Source organism: Ostrea edulis, chromosome 3 (genome assembly GCF_947568905.1).
Source record: "Ostrea edulis chromosome 3, xbOstEdul1.1, whole genome shotgun sequence".
In the NCBI taxonomy this organism is placed as follows: Eukaryota; Metazoa; Mollusca; class Bivalvia; order Ostreida; family Ostreidae; genus Ostrea; species Ostrea edulis.
In genome coordinates this window covers 95,526,179-95,543,111 of record NC_079166.1, presented here as the reverse complement: position 1 = coordinate 95,543,111, position 16,933 = coordinate 95,526,179, and the positions used below count along the sequence as shown (strand labels likewise).

The 16,933-nt window shown below is 36.6% G+C and overlaps 1 pseudogene; it reads left to right on the top strand.

The window, feature by feature from the left end:
* Nucleotides 1–3,084: 3,084 nt before the first annotated feature.
* LOC130053694 (uncharacterized) lies at nucleotides 3,085–13,354 on the top strand (annotated as a pseudogene).
* The last annotated feature ends 3,579 nt before the right edge of the window (nucleotides 13,355–16,933 follow it).

Here is a 16,933-nt window from a genome sequence, read left to right as displayed (position 1 = left end):
GTGAGGTAATGTATCTGACACGCTGCGTCATTGTGAGGTAATATATCTGACACGCTGCGTCATTGTGAGGTAATCTATCTGACACGCTGTATCATTGTGACGTAATGTATCTGACACGCTGCGTCATTGTGAGGTAATGTATCTGACACGCTGCGTCATTGTGAGGTAATCTATCTGACACGCTGCTTCCAAAGAGAAACTCGTGAAGGTAGTGTGAATGTTAATCTGAACGTGGAATTAATTAGGAGAACAGCAATTTACTTAACAAATAGGATCTTTATATTCCACTCTTCTTTCTGACACCATTTCGTATACAAAAGCGTTTCTGTATTGATACCAATTTACCACGTCATTAGACCGGATAAACACGTTTAGTTAAGAGCAAACCCAGTAAACAAGGTGATATAAGTGAAACTTACGGGGGTCGTATGCTATAGGTAACACAGTACACAAGATTAATAAGTTCTAAATAGAATTGACTTCTAGTATACTAGAAGATCACTGCCTTCCATTTGCTCTAAAACCATAGAGGTCTCTGGGCCTTATCAATCACTTGAGCATAACACAACAAAAATGTGCTGAATGTTGATGTTGGAGGAACTCATCCTTTACGCTCTGTGAATTGATTACTTACTTATACATGTTCTGAATGTTGATGTTGTAGGAGCTCATCCTTTACTCTCTGTGAATTGATTACTTACTTATACATGTTCTCTTATTGTGTCTTCAACATTAGAGTTGGAGAACCAGTTATGGCATTTTCATAAAATGACCACGGTTCAAAACCGCGAGTCAATAACGATGGAAGATAAGCAATTCGAATGTGCATACATGTTGATTACACGGTTACCATGAAAGAACCGTTTTTCCCTTGAAGTTTCTGGTCCAAACATGTAGCCAAAACAATGCAAAGCTGTTTGAAAATCAATTTCGAAAGTGTTGTTTCTAATGAACTCTTCACAATTCTGTAAGCCTATGTCACAACTATGCTGGCCTATGCACGCTCAGAAAGTCGATGGTATCCAGCCATTCTAGTCGTGTACAAATCCTGCAGGGTTACTTCCTCAAATCATCGCGTTTTATAGAAAATTCTCACTTTTGATTTACTGATGCCATTAACTGAACTTTCCAGCATTTATTGAATCCATTGCATCTTTAAGGCGTTTTAGAGAAATAGAAGAATATCCCAAGTTGTTGTAAGATTTCCAATTTCATCAAATGCACCATTAATTTAAGTCATGCATACTAAAATAGTAATAGGTTGCGTTTGGTCAAACATTCTGAAATCGACAGGTAAACTTGTTTTCAGAGTTAACTCATAGATGGCAGTTATCCAGAAACGCAAATAAGAAACGAAAGTAAAAATCCAAAGAATAACAAATGCACTTAGCGCGCATTGTAGAGGGAAAACTGGTCACATGGATATTATTTTTGTCAAAATCTAGACAAAAAAAATATTCACTCAAAATCAATCACTAGGATTAGGACACTCGGGTTTAAATATATTGGACATTATTGCAAAATTTATTGTCCGTATTCATTCAGTATCATAGGACTACAGCCTACTGTGTATCTGCATTGTGAAGGACTACAGCCTACAGTGTATCTGCATTGTGAAGGACTACAGCCTACAGTGTATCTGCATTGTGAAGGACTACAGCCTACAGTGTATCTGCATTGTGAAGCAGTTGGATGTTGGGACTCATTTCTAATTCCGTTGACTTACAATATGGGGTCACGATTAGAAGACAATGTATTGCAAGGAGTCGGCCTGATCTTTATCGAACTGATAAACTATAAAACAACAACCCTGAGACGAGACGACTGAGTGCAAATCTGAAAGGAAAGCATACATGGAGGTATTTAAAACTCATTTTTATATAGCATTACATATAACAGATCTAGAAATTGTTACTGTAATATTATAGATGTGTTAGAACATGGTGTTTATCAAATCATTATAAATCGTAGATTTATACATAATTTCGACATTTGGATATATCGAGGACGCATTATCTATTAACAAGAATAATTTCCATTCATGTGTCGACTCCATATATCCCAGCGAAATACAAGACACCACAGAGTCGTCCACGTTTCCTTCATATTTAGATATTTTTATTGAAAGTAGATATTAACGGCAAACTAACTGTTTAACTTTTTGACGAACGGGTGATTTCAGGTTCTCCAACGTCATCTTCCCATATAAATGTAGTAATATTCCATTATCACCTGCATATGGTGTTTATATCTCTCAATTGATTCGATACGCAAGAGCTTGTTCTGCTAATGGTCAGTTTTTAAATCGATGCAAGCTACTGACAAACAAGTTGATGCTGCAGGGGTTCCAACAGCCTCGTTTAAAATCAGCATTTCGCTAATTTTATAGTCGTTATAATGATGTAATTTGCCAATACAGCCTAACATTGGATCAAATGCTGCCTGCGTGTTTCATACCGATTGTTAGACCGTTCTTGGCACACTAATTTGACTTCAGATAACTCCGTATACCCGATAAAGATATAGGGCTCACGGCGGGTGTAACTAGTCGACAGGGGATGATTACTCCTCCTAGGCACCTGATCCCACCTTTGGTGTTTCCAAGGGTCCGTGTTTGCTCAACTCTCTATGTTGTATTGCCCATAGCAGTTATGAGATTGATCACTGTTCGTTATCTTCACCTTTCATAGGAGACGGACATCGCTCTTCGGTGACTCCTAAAATACATTTTTGTCATTAATGGGCAATGAATTGTTACAAATGTGACGATTAAACGCTATTGATGGAAACATAAATTCAGAAAGATGTGTTACTGGTCTTTTTATGATACCCCTCTCTCGTGAACTCCTTGAACAAAGACGTTTGGCTATTGGTATGATAATCTTTTGATCGTCTGTTCATGTTCTGCATCTTTGCAGAAATCGTATTTTTGCCCAAATGATGTTTCACTAGGATTGTTACAAAAACAACATAGTAAATTCATCAATCATCCTATGATTTTAGTTATTAGATTGTAATCCTATATAGATCCTTAGATTTTGTACATGTTATATCTAAATGTATAATTTTATTACAGGGTTTTCGTTCCTTACTTATTCTTTTTCAAGGATTCACTTTCGTTTTGTCTAACTCCATGGTACCTTCGCTGTACCTCGGGGTAGGTTACAACATACTGCGAGGAAATCCGGACGGCGGGGAATGGGCGCAGTTAGGCCATGACCCAGGACTTCTCATAACAAGAAACGTTTTGGAGACCTCATTCAATGGAACTTCTTTCATCAAACAATTCCCTTACCCATATTGTTTCCCGGCCTCCTCAACGTCCATTTTCTATGATGTGAAATCCTACCAGGATTACATGATGAATTATATCAAAATCTCTGGTATTGTCTTTTTAAACTATTACAGTTAATCATAAGGAAACTTTCTGATTGACCAAGAGCTTGACAAGCAATACCTTGTTGATGACTCAACCAGTCTATGATCTGGAGAAGAGTATCGTGATACGATATTTGAGATTGAATACTGTTTGGAAGCTGTTTGTAAGCTTCAATGTTTTTCATGTATTGAACACCAGTTAATCTCATGGGTCAAATGCTGCCTGGCGTGTTTCATACCAATTGTTGGGTCATTCTTTACACAATGATTTGACAACGGATTACTCATATTACCTGATTAAGAGATAGGGTTCATGGTTAATTTGACTAGTCGACAGGGGATGCTTACTCCTCTTAGGCATCTTATCCCATCTTTGCTATATCTAGGGGTCCGTTTTTGCCCTACTCTTAATTTTGTATTCCTTATAGGAGTTATGAGATTGATCACTGTTCGTTATATTCACCTTTTCATGTAGTTATTATCCTACTTGTAACATGAAGAGAGAAAATGCAGCGGACCAGACTGGAATTCGGGCCCCTAAACCTCTAGTCAGGTACTCTACCATATCTGAGCTCCAGCGATCGAACCCGTATGGCCGCCACATTGCAATCAGTTGGCGGATTTAGAGGAGGTCCTAAAGGTGTCGGTAACTTCTCTTGCAGGGTCCCTACCAATGCGTTACCCTAGACCCACTGGGGTCTTAAAGTACCTCTCATCCTTTTGTCTCTTTCTAACAAATTCTGGATCCGCCACTGACCAATCAAGAGAATTTGATGAAGCTACTTGTAAAAACTATTCATTATCAGATTACAATATCGCCTGTTGATAAAAAGTTATTTTTACACCAAAAATATTGAAACCTTGCCAACTACATTTAATTCATTCAGCGATGTGTACACAATAATTGTTTTTGCAGGTAGATCCTCAGACGAAATTTCTGAGTACGCGTTCACTAAAAACCAGCGTAAGTATAATGTCATTCATGTAAAGTTGTTTGACGTACATGTAAGTAATCTGTTGTAAACTTTTTGCATCGTACCATGTTTCCCCAATCCTCTAATTTGTATTACTTATAGGAATTATGAGATTGATAACTGTTCGTTATTTTCACCTTCCATGGGCAATGTGATTCTACCAAATATCTTTCATACTAAGGGTCACTACTTTGATAACAAATCTTATCATATGTAAACAAACACTTTACTGTACTGTTTTGATTTACCAGAGTGAAAACATCGATATTTTAATTTTTGTGATATGTTGAATTTCTTGTGATATTTTAATTTCGAGTGGTAAAACGTTAATACTGTGGTGAAATTCAATATATATATATATATATATATATATATATATATATATATATATATATATATGTAGAGAGAGAGAGAGAGAGAGAGCAGCTCAAAAGTGATGTTCATTTCTTAAGTAATGTGTGAGAATGACTACAATAAAATAATTAATGATATAGATGCTGTGGTACTTTACTTAACAGTACATTGTCTACAAAACATTGCTCCAAATGAGCAATGAGTATTTGTTTACATTGTATTACTCCGCGTTAGCAATAAGTGTTAAGTTTCAATATAAGAACGACTTTAGTTAGTGAGTCCGTCTGCTCGTGGATACGTTCTGTTCCGACAGATTCATATTTATTGTGTTGTGTTAACGGAATTGTAAACTGTGAATAAACCGTACACTTTATTACTTCTGTATTTTTTCCAAAAAAGATTCATTAAGTACTGTGAATTATCCCCCTTAGTCCGTAAAGGAAAAGCATTACAACTCGTGGATCTAATCATTCCGGTGTGATATGATGATTCCAGTGCATTTCATTTCATTGCGTATTGGAATAATTTAGATGCATGAAATTGAGATTAATTTGTTTATCTGGAATTTTGTTTGCGAAATCGGTGATTAAAAGCGGAATTAGAATTGTGAATTTGTGATGAAGTGTTTCAATGGGTTAAAATTGTATCCCGGAGAATTTCAACTGTATGTGTTAAATGATTTAATGCTGATGATAGAGAAACAAAAATACCTATACAAACAACTGGACACGACACGTAACTATGATTAACGTGGAAATCATGTTAATACGAACGGAAAATGACCAAAATGTTATGTTATCTTTCAAAAAGTGAGAGTATCAATAGCATTCGCAAAAAAAATGCAGAAATTAGCAAATACTCAATGTTTTTGTAACTGTTCTGGCTTGAAATACTTCTGTGCGAGATACATCTATCAAATATAGAACACACTACATATTCACCCAGAGACATGTAATTGACGGGTAGGACGAGAGATAGTTCTGCAGTCGAAACACCAAGACGTTCACCAAGAAGAGAATATGGATCCTCTGTGAAACGGGATTTAATGAGGACTTTTAATGAGGCGGAGAACATAAAATCAGCTGCTAATGTAGCCGATGACCCGAATATTTATCCACAAGGTCATGAAAGAGTGTTCCATTACTGAAAAATAAGTTACGATTTAAGAAACAGTATAACATTTCTTAGATCCTGGACAAGTAATCCAAGAATTATACAGACACGATTACCCAGAAAATAGGGGATATGTGTAGGAAGTTAGTCTCAAGACTTTGCGTGATAACTGTAGTGAATTTGACGAGTTTTGTATCGCTGTTAAAGACCTTTGATGTAGCTGTTGCAACACCAATGTAGTAAGAATGCATTCGACTCACAGATAACCGAAAACCTCGAGATCAAAGGATCATGAAACCGCCAGTATACCAGGTTTGTTCTACCAAATAGGAAGTTAAGAGGGATAATCGAGAACTGCATGATACAGGCCAGAGACGCAACTACAACAACACAAATCAGATTACGGGTAGCAATCATCAAGCAAGGTCAAAGAAACTGTGATATCGTTGTAATTTCCTGTGGGCTCGAAATAAAGAACACCACAGAGTCGTCAACTTCTGCTTCATGCTTAGATATTTCATTGAAAGCAGACATTAACGGCAAACTGACAACTCAACTGTATGACAAACGGGATGATTTCAGCTTCTCCATCGTCAACTCCCCATATCTATGTAGCAATATCCCATTATTACCTGCATATGGTGTTTATATATCTCAACTGATTCGATATGCAAGAGCTTTTTCTGCTTATGGTCAGTTTTTAAATCGCGGTAAGCTACTGACAAACAAGTTGATGGTACAGGGGTTTCAACAGTCTCGATTGAAGTCAGCATTTCGCAAATTCTATGGTCGTTATAACGATCTAGTTCGTCAATACAACCTATCATTGGGTCAAATGCTGTCTGACGTGTTTCATACCGATTGTTAAGCCGTTCTTGGCACACTGATTTTGACTGCGGATAACTCCGTTTACCTGAACAGGATATAGTGCTCACGGCGGGTGTGACCGGTCAACAGGGGATGTTTAATCCTCCTAGGCACCTGATCCCACCTCTGGTGTGTCCAGGGGTCCGTGTTTGCCCAACTACCTATTTTGTATTGCTTATAGGAGTTATGAGATTGATCGCTGTTCGTTATCTTCACGTTGCAGTCAACAGTTAATTCGAGACTGTTCAAAGAAAGAAACATCAAAGAAAATGCGACTTTCCAAAGCAGGAACAACCATGAGAACCCTGAACAGCAGTTAAACGACGTTCGACCGAGGCAGCAGTCCGTGTGTTTGTCGCAATGCACCACAGGCTCAGTACAATGGATTTCAAACATTCCATTTCAGAGAATAACGAAAACAGAAATGTAGGTAAGTTGCTTGAGAAGCTGTCTGTGGTAATCTTTGAGGAAGGACGATCTCTGGTTCGCAATAAGGAAACAGATGTAAATGATACAACGGGTATCGATGCGTACTTCAAGCAAGGATAGGACCGATATCAGAACTATACGATCAAAGGATCATGTGACATTAAGATCAATGGATGGGTATAATGAATGTGTAGAAGTTGTCCTACAGTTGGCGATGTCTCAATTTGAGTAAAAAATACTCCAATAAACAAAATACTAGGTGATTTGAGTATGTGATAAGAGCGCCAGTAAACGATAGAGTATCATATATTTAGAATTCGGTGCTGCCTTAGGAAGATCGTGCTTATTATTCTTCAGTTTTGCCATTTCAAGCAAATTAATGACACTGCAAAGTTAGTCAAATGACTATATGAATTTTACTTTTGACTATTGACAATATGATTTATGATCTGATGATGGCCAAAATAGGTATGTTACGATATCGATTATTTGCTTTTTTCTTTGTAGTGTATGAAGACGTAAAATGGAAAACACTTACACAACACGATGTTTTTCGCGATGAAATTACTTCCTGTCTGTCCGATCATGCGCGGTTTATAATTCCTCAGGGTCACATTCCGTCAAATTTAGTTACCACCGAATTTGCTCGAGATGTGTGTCAATTACCGGCAGTTTATGAACCTACTGCATACAGAAAATTCATCGAAAACTGGGGAACTGTTAGTAGTTGTCAAGAAATTTGATTTTATGAAAATATTTTTTGAAAAGGATTCAGTATTCTGGGAATATATTTCTTATAGTAACTTCGTTTCCAATTTTTGTAGCATGTGACCTCAGAAGTGGATTTTGGTCAAAGAAATGTTACAAGAAACAGGCTCTCGATTGCAGATTTAGCAGAGTTTATTCTTAATAGCGTACGTTGCTTAAAATTCGTGTTTGAAAATAAATTTGACATTCTTTGACGACATTTTTAAAGATATTTAGACTATACCAACCGACGAAAAGTCTTTTGATAACAGATTCCTGTTGTTTCTATTATGTAGCACAACGCTAATGCCGCTGTCTTGAGGCTGGAAAAATACGGAGGGTATGGTTCCATTGTGGAGTTAAACATGTCACAAATTCACCACAGCGACTTCCTAAGTCTACCTATTGGTCATACTCTTATTCATCACTACACGCCATTAGAGCTCCCCATGGCATGGAATCTTCTACCGATATCGGAAGTCCTTATGCCTCCGTACTGGCAGAATGAAAATGGACTTATAAGTTCTGGTATTTGCAATTCGTTTTCATCTTCTAATCTCTCGGTGTGGAAAGACAACGTTGGGAAGGCTTTACGCGAATACCCTTCGGCTGTTGGAGGAGAAATTCCACAGAGAAGTAATGTAAAATAATTCAAATATTCCATCTAAATCTGGGGGGGGTGGGTATTTACATTAGGAGTAGTTCATCATACTGGTATTTATTTGCTTCAGGTTTGGCGTACATGTATATAGTTTTTACAAATCCAGACTTTAATTTTCAGCAAATATGGAGTGTCACGTTTTCAATGAACGTTACTTTTATTCATATCTAGTAAAAGTCAAACTTCCTGTGACATGGCCTTCTGGGACATATGGCTTAAACATGCCAATTTCCGGCTGTCCACTCGATCCTGTCGGCTTTGAGACCGGTTATTTGACACAAGACACAGAAGACACTGGCAACAGAAACAGTCAATCAACCCTGCTACATATCAAAGGTACGATTCCTTTCTTTAAAATAAAAGTATTGTGATTATGCATAATCGTACGGGGGTATAGGGCATTTATCGACAAATTACACTTCTTTTTTCTTATCCACTATAGGAAAAGTGAATTCAGAAGAGATTGTAACGAATTTCTGTATCAAAAGACCGGAAACGTTAAGTGATTACAGCCGTGAATGGCCGCAAGGAGACTATTGTATTCTTTAAAAAAAATACCTGTCCACCAGGTAGGTTCTTTTAACTAATTGTTCGGCAAACTTGATAATTCATCCTTCATTCAGATTGCGGTGCTTATACTAAGGTGTTTCGTGCCAGTGTTTGATAAAGTAGTCATCGTTCTCAGTTAAGAAAACTGTTTTCGAAAATTTGAGAAATTACGAAAAATTGAACCAAATTTACGAGGACTAACTTTATTCTTGCGTAGATGTAAAATGTAAATTGTTGTGTGAAAATAATATTATAAGACTTGATAGCTTGCTAACCTCTAGTTATTACTCATTTCTATTGTTGCACGCGCATCTAGGTTTTGAAGATGGTTATTTTTTCTTCGATGACGAAGATAACAATGTCAACTCTCACTCGGGTGTTCTTCCTGATGGCAGTTACGGTGGAGATACGAAACTATATTTCTGCTGCCGGTAAATATGTGAAGTAAATTCTTATATATATATTTTCCGTGCCTGATGTTGTTTAATGATCTATGATCTTATTAGCGTCTTTCCTGTTACTTTGTTATTTGATTTTTATTATCATCCCACTCTATCTAGACAATATGAAGTCTGATATTGAATATTTCATAGGTATGGTAATGATTTTCTATTGAAATATCTACATATTGTTTTCTTCATGCAAGGTGAAGATAACGAACAGTGATCAATCTCATAACTCCTACAAGCAATACAAAATAGATAGTTGGGCAAACATGGACCCCTGGACACACCAGAGGTGGGATCAGGTGCCTAGGAGGAGTAAGCATCCCCTGTTGACCGGTCACACCCGCTGTGAGCCCTATATCCTGATCAGGAATCCATATTTCGGAAAGTTCACATTCGATCAAGAGTCATTTTCCTTTTTTTCTAAAGTTATGACCGATCGCAGTAGCTCAGTTTAAAGCGCTCGCTTCGTTATCTCGCAATAAAATCACCAATCCAAATGATGAGTTGCAGAGAAGTCTAGGAAAAGATACTCTACTAGTTTTCAATCCAGGATTATCCAAGAGTTTTGAAAGGTTATTCCTTATGAATTTGTTCAAGTCCTTCAAGGTAGGGTGTTAACAGATTAGGATTTTGTTTAGGTCCTTCGGGGTTAACAGAAGTACTCTACAGCCTTTGGTTTTCTCCCTATACTGCAAAAGTGAAGACCTGTCAATTGTTTTACCTCATTAATAGCAATTATAATCGATAGGGGTTTGTAACCTCATTTGCATAAATGAAACTTTAATCGTTGACTTTGTTGTTGACGATATTCCTCACTGGAACAACTCGTCTGACCCGAATTGCTAGGCCTTTCGGTACACCCTTAAAAATGTGATATGGGTGGTAGCTAGATGGCATTATTTAGAAATGGTTGTCAATTGGTTTGGTATGGAGATCAAATTAAATTTCACCATTTTTAAGAGTGGATATTGTGAAATATCTACTGTGAACTTAATGTTATGGTGAAAATTGTGCAGACTTTAACGTTCCTTCATTCCATTTGATTTCTATGCCATCGATAAACCTAAGCCATCTAAAAGGTTTGATGGATACTTGTAGTAAAAGTTGTTTTTCTTATCTACCCATACATATGTTTGCATAAGAGGGTGCCATTTTAGTTTCCATGGCTGTGCCACTTACTTGGAAGTAATGTTCCCATTGAACTTCAAAGCGGCTGATCACTATACACTGCATAATCTATCGGTTCTACGAAAATGGTGTTGAATTTGGGATTAACATGAACTATGATATTACCACATAAGTTTCGATTGGTTGTCTGATATCAAATTTTCCTACAAAACTGGTTCGTGCAAATATAAAACAAAATGTTTGGATATCGGGAAAACCATTGTACCTTAAACATACCAACAAAAGAGTTATTTCCCTTGACAAGAATTTTAGATATATCTAATTGATTATATATTTTAAATATAAATATATAAAAATATGATTTTTATTTTCAATATCAAATGGGTTGCTTTAAGCTCACCTGAACCGAAGACTCAAATGAGTTCTTCTGATCAAACCTGTTCCTAGTCTGTCGTTGGCATAAACTTTTCACATTTTCATTTTCTACTGTATCACCTGATCAATTTTAATACAACTTGGCACAAATCATCTTTCGGTGAAGGAAACTCAATTTCGTTTTTTTTTTCAAATCAGAGGCAACGTACTTCTCTAAAGGGATATAATAACAAAAAAGTGAAATATACATTGACAAATTTTTAAAATCTTTTCAAGATCAGGCAGCCAATTCCAATCAAACTTCCTACAAATCATCCTTGGTTAAGGGGGGTTAAAGTTTGTACAAATGAAAGGCCATGCCCCTAACAATGATAGTAAAAATGCAAAAATAGGATGCGTTCATCTAAAAATCATCAGATTTTTAGATGACCAGAAAGGTTTACACTTATGTGAAAGCTTCCTGACATGGAGGTGATTTAAAGTTTCTTAACGCTGCTTTAGCTGTCAGTTACATTTAACAAAAATTGCTGTATATCTTTTGGTAATAACACCAGTATCTTTCTTTCATATTGAAGTTTGTTAAAATCATGTCCCTGGGGATGGGATGGGGCCACAATTTGTAATCAAAGTTTTACATGAGAATATATAGGAAGAAATCGTTTAAAAATAATTTTTCTGAAGAAGCACTGTGCCAAACAAATTTGAATTCCCATGGCAACTTTCTGACATATTGCATATTTAAGTTTGTTGACATCATGGCCAACAGTTGTAGGGTTGTGGCATTATAGCGGATCAAAGTTTAACATGCGAATGTATAGGGGAAATCTTTATATATGGGCCAAGGTGACTTAGGTGAGCGTTGTGGCCTATGAGTCTCTTGTTTGAAATAGATGTCCATTGAAAAGTATTTTACAACAGATGTATTTTATCATTTCATACATTTTAATCGCTGAAGGATTTTTTCAAAAAAATATATGACGTCACAATAGGATGGAGTTGAATTTGATACAAGATTTACTACATGTGTGTTTGGCGTCACAGATAATTGGATTTCTCATCTCGTAGTCTAACTCACAATTTTCTAGCTCTTTGACGTCACTAAATATTGGCGTTATACATTGATTACGATGACAAATCACTCTTGGATGATACTAGCGTCAGAACTATAGGTCACTATATTGTGACAGATCAGAGGACTACAGATCCAATCCATATAAAAACCTTCCACTTACGGCGAACAAAAACAATGTAACCTCATAATTAGAATAAGGATATCAGTATGTATATGAAGATTTTATCATAAGGCATAATTTATCTAAAAGTTTCTACACGATAAGAAAAAGTATCTTGCTGTGGCCTTCAACTCGACATTTAGAAATAAGGCGTTTTATCTATTAATTAATACTCATTTTCATTCATGCAAGGTGAAGATAACGAACAGTGATCAATCTCATAACTCCTACAAGCAATGCAAAATACATGTAGATAGTTGGGCAAACATGGACCCCTGGACACACCAGAGGTGGGATCAGGTGCCTAGAAGGAGTAAGCATCCCCTGTTGACCGGTCACACCCGCCGTGATCCCCATATCCTGATCAGGTAAACGGAGTTATCCGCAGTCAAAATCAGTGTGCCAAGAACGGCTTAACAATCGGTATGAAACACGTCAGACAGCATTTGACCCAATGCGAGGTTGTATTGACGAACTAGATCGTTATAACGACCATAGAATTTATGAAATGCTGACTTCAATTGAGACTGTTGAAACCCCTGTACCATCAACTTGTTTGTCAGTAGCTTACCTCGATTTAAAAACTGACTATACCCAGAACAAGCTCTTGCATATCGAATCAGTTGAGATATTTAAACACCATATGCAGGTGATAATGGAATATTGCTACATAAATGTGGGAAGTTGACGATTGAGAAGCTGAAATCATCCCGTTTGTCATATTGCTTTATTATTTATTATAACAGTAACTAGACAAATTTCACTCAAACTCTACAGATAATAATAATTTGTGTTTTCAGACATGATGGTCCTTCGAGCAGTCCGATCCTTCTGCCAATTGACAAACCCTTCTTCCTTCTCCGGTATCATGAGCATTGTCAACAAGTTCTGGGGATGGAGGTGACGCGGGAATACATTCACTTTGACACAGAGAATAATAATAACGGAGACGTCTGTAGCGGTGCTCACCCTTATTCAGGAACCACGTGTAGGGATATCAATCTTAATATCTGCTACTACACCTACAAACGACCCGATGACCATGTCTCGATCGATATCCCAGGGATCATAGGAAAAAAATAGATATTTCTTTTTTTTATATACAAAGTGACTTTGGTTATTTGTTTAACGTCCCTTTGAGAATTTTTGATTTGTATTAAGATATCAAAGTTGTACGTTAGGTTGCGCAGAATTGGACCGTTGTATGATACGTTGGCTCTTCGTTACTATGACAACATCTTCCGTTTACCTGATAATGATATAGGGCTCACGGTACTAGGTGTGATTGGTCAACAGGGGATGCTTACTCCTTCTGGGCACCTGATCCACCTCTGGTATATCCAGATGTTCGTGTTTACCCAACTTTCTATTCTAAATTGCTTATAGGAGTTATGATATTGATCACTGTTTGTCATCTTCGTCTTTCGTGTATCAACAAAAAGACTTTTGAAAATTACAAATAACAATAAAATTCATCTATATGAAAGGTGAAGATAACGAACAGTGATCAATCTCATAACTCCTATACGCAATACAAAATAAAGAGTTGCGCAACACGGACCCCTGGACATACCAGAGGTATATATCTCATGAACATAAACCACCTTATATTGTATTGTGGTGTTTTATTACTCTTGTGGGCAATGGAAAATCAAGTTCAAAATCATTTATTCTCTTAAAAGCCTTTATAAGATGCGGGTAATATACAAACATGAAAGGTGAAGGTATAAGCAATACAAAATAGATAGTTGGGCAAACACGGACCCCTGGACACACCAGAGGTGGGATCCAGTGCCTAGGAGGAGTAAGCACGTTCTAAGAAACGCCGTGCCTGAGTGGTGAACACCGCAACAACGCAATAACGTAACAACGCAATAACACAACAACGTAATAACGCAACTGGACGATTGGAAACAGGTGTTTCATAATTTGTAGTTGAAAGATATTTCAATGTTACATTCAGCTCTCTCACAGTTGAAACAGATATTAACAGCATGGTTGAACAAATGATTGTTGCTTACTCCTCGTAGGCACCTGATTCCACCTCTGGTATGTCCAGGGGTCCGTGTTTGCCCAATTATCTATTTTGTATTGCTTGTAGGAGTTATGAGATTGATCACTGTTCGTTATCTTCACCTTGCATAGAGCATGTAGACCACGCGTGACGTCAGCAGCACATGATCGTTTTATCCGATTGCGTCAACAATTAACATCAACTTCATATACGTCTATAGCACCTACCAATATCATATCACACTGTTCCTAATTGACTACGGGTTGCTGGGATTAGAGCACCTCTTCAATGGTCTCAGATTCATAGAGTATGACCGCGGCAACGCAGGTGGACAGTGGGATTTCTGCTGCAAAATTATGATGGAAGACGCCAAGTGTATGGACGCCAAGATCAAAGTGTCGTGAAAAATCACATCCAAGAGGGTAATTGGGTAGTGTTGTGATATGGGTAGCAATATCCCATACAGGCGGGATAGCATTGGTTCACATATACAGTACTTTGACGGCTCAACGGTATATTAAGGAAGTGAAACACACACATGTGGTTCCAATAATGCAGAATCCTGGAGCAGTATTCCAACATGATAATGACAGACCACAAACTGCTCTTGTAACATGTGATGTTCTGCAAAAACACAACATCCAGGTTCTCTTCTGGCCATCCAAACCGCCAGATTTAAACGTCATCGAACATGCATGTGACGAACTGTATAGGATCATGTGGCAATGACAACCGCAGCCTCAGACTGCCACAGCTGGGTCAAGCTTTGCAGATAAAGTGAAACAACACACTTAGACTTTTAGAGACTTAAATGCGTCCAAATCGTTTATGAAATATTTATCATGTCTTACAATGCATATGAAATTGTACTTTGCGTTTATCCTACATTAATATATTGAAAGGAGTCAGTAGGTTACTGCAACGCATAATCAAATAATGTCAGTAAGAAACACAGCACAACATCTATTGAAAATAATATAAAACAAACACTACATGTAACTACTACTACTTCGGATGAGTCATGGGGAAAATGATAAATATTGTTGTACTTTATATAAAATCCTTGTACATGAATTTCACAAGGGATGTCAACTAAAATAGTTTTTTAATTTAAAGAAAATAATAAATAACTGGAATGTCTAATGCATTGTATAATGTTGATAACATGAATACTAGCTGGATTATCTGTCATGTTAAATTAAGAATGTTAAATTAAATTGCATTAAGAATGAAAGATCAGTTCTTCAAGACTAGGTATCTAAATGTAATGGATCTTCTAAAGGGATAATTTACAAATTTACTTTTTAATGTCAAGAATATATATTGTCAATTTTTTCAATGCATAAACAATGTATGATATGTATGCACGGTGTGACCATTGGACCACCGAAGCATGAAATGGTCATTGGCGTGCCGAGTAATAATTATTCATATAATAATTCAGTTAATTAAGTATGGTAAATATTAAAAGTAGAAATAACCATTCACTTAACAAAATATTCATTCAAACGCCCTGTAACTTCCATATCTTAAAGGAGGAATATATGAGGAGAACTACATGATCCACCTATTTATTCAATGCGGGAAATATAACGTCAGTTGACATAAACAGTACATTGTCACGTCACATTTAAATGTCACTTCGCTATTTTGTCCTTCAAACCAATCAACAATATGCCCCGTTTGTGAATTAAAGACAAATGAAAATAAACAAATAGATAAACAAATATCCTTTTTTCATTTAAAGAAATTCATGAACTCGTTCATTTATTTAGTGGTATTCCTGTTTTTCTATTTGCTGATTTGCTAAAAACTGCTATAAAAATAATTATACTATTCATTTTTAACATATTGAATATTTATATCACAAACTGTTCGCTAGAGTCATGTATTTTCGGCAATCAAAATTATAACATTATTCATTAAGATTATATAAAATTTCAGTGAACGTATGTATAGATATGATATCTTTTTCTTTGCTTATTTTGACTTTTTCCTTTTACATACATGTTACCTTTAGAGCCTTAATTCGCGGACAGGCCTTCGTTCGGTGTTAATCAGGTTTAGAACTACAAATCTTCTATATTGTATCACTTGAAATCTTAAATTATCCATAGAAACTGGAAGAGGGCTAAATATACATCGAAATCAGAGAAAATGTGATTCCTGCAGCTATGATATTGATGATGAGATGAAATATATTCTTATTGGAATGATATTAGGCGACATTATATACCAGAACTATTTCATACTAGACCGTATGATACCAAATTCCATAATCTTTTTGCATCAAAAAATGAAAAATTAGGTTTAGAATTGTGTAAATGCATACGATTAATTACCGAGAGAGTAAACCCTCCAGGTTAAATGTATATAGTCTATCATTGTAGTTATTTATTTTCAAGATTGTGATGTATATTTATATGAATTAATTGTCCATGCGTGAATGAAACGTGAAGATAACGAACGGTGATCAATCTCATAACTCCTATAAGCAATACAAAATAGACAGGTGGGCAAACACGGACCCCTGGACTCACCAGAGGTGGGATCAAGTACCTAGGAAGAGTAAGCATCATCTGTCGACCGGTCACACCCGCCGAGGGCCCTTTATCCTGATCAGGTAAACAGTTTTGAGTCGGAACATACAGTACCAACTGCGT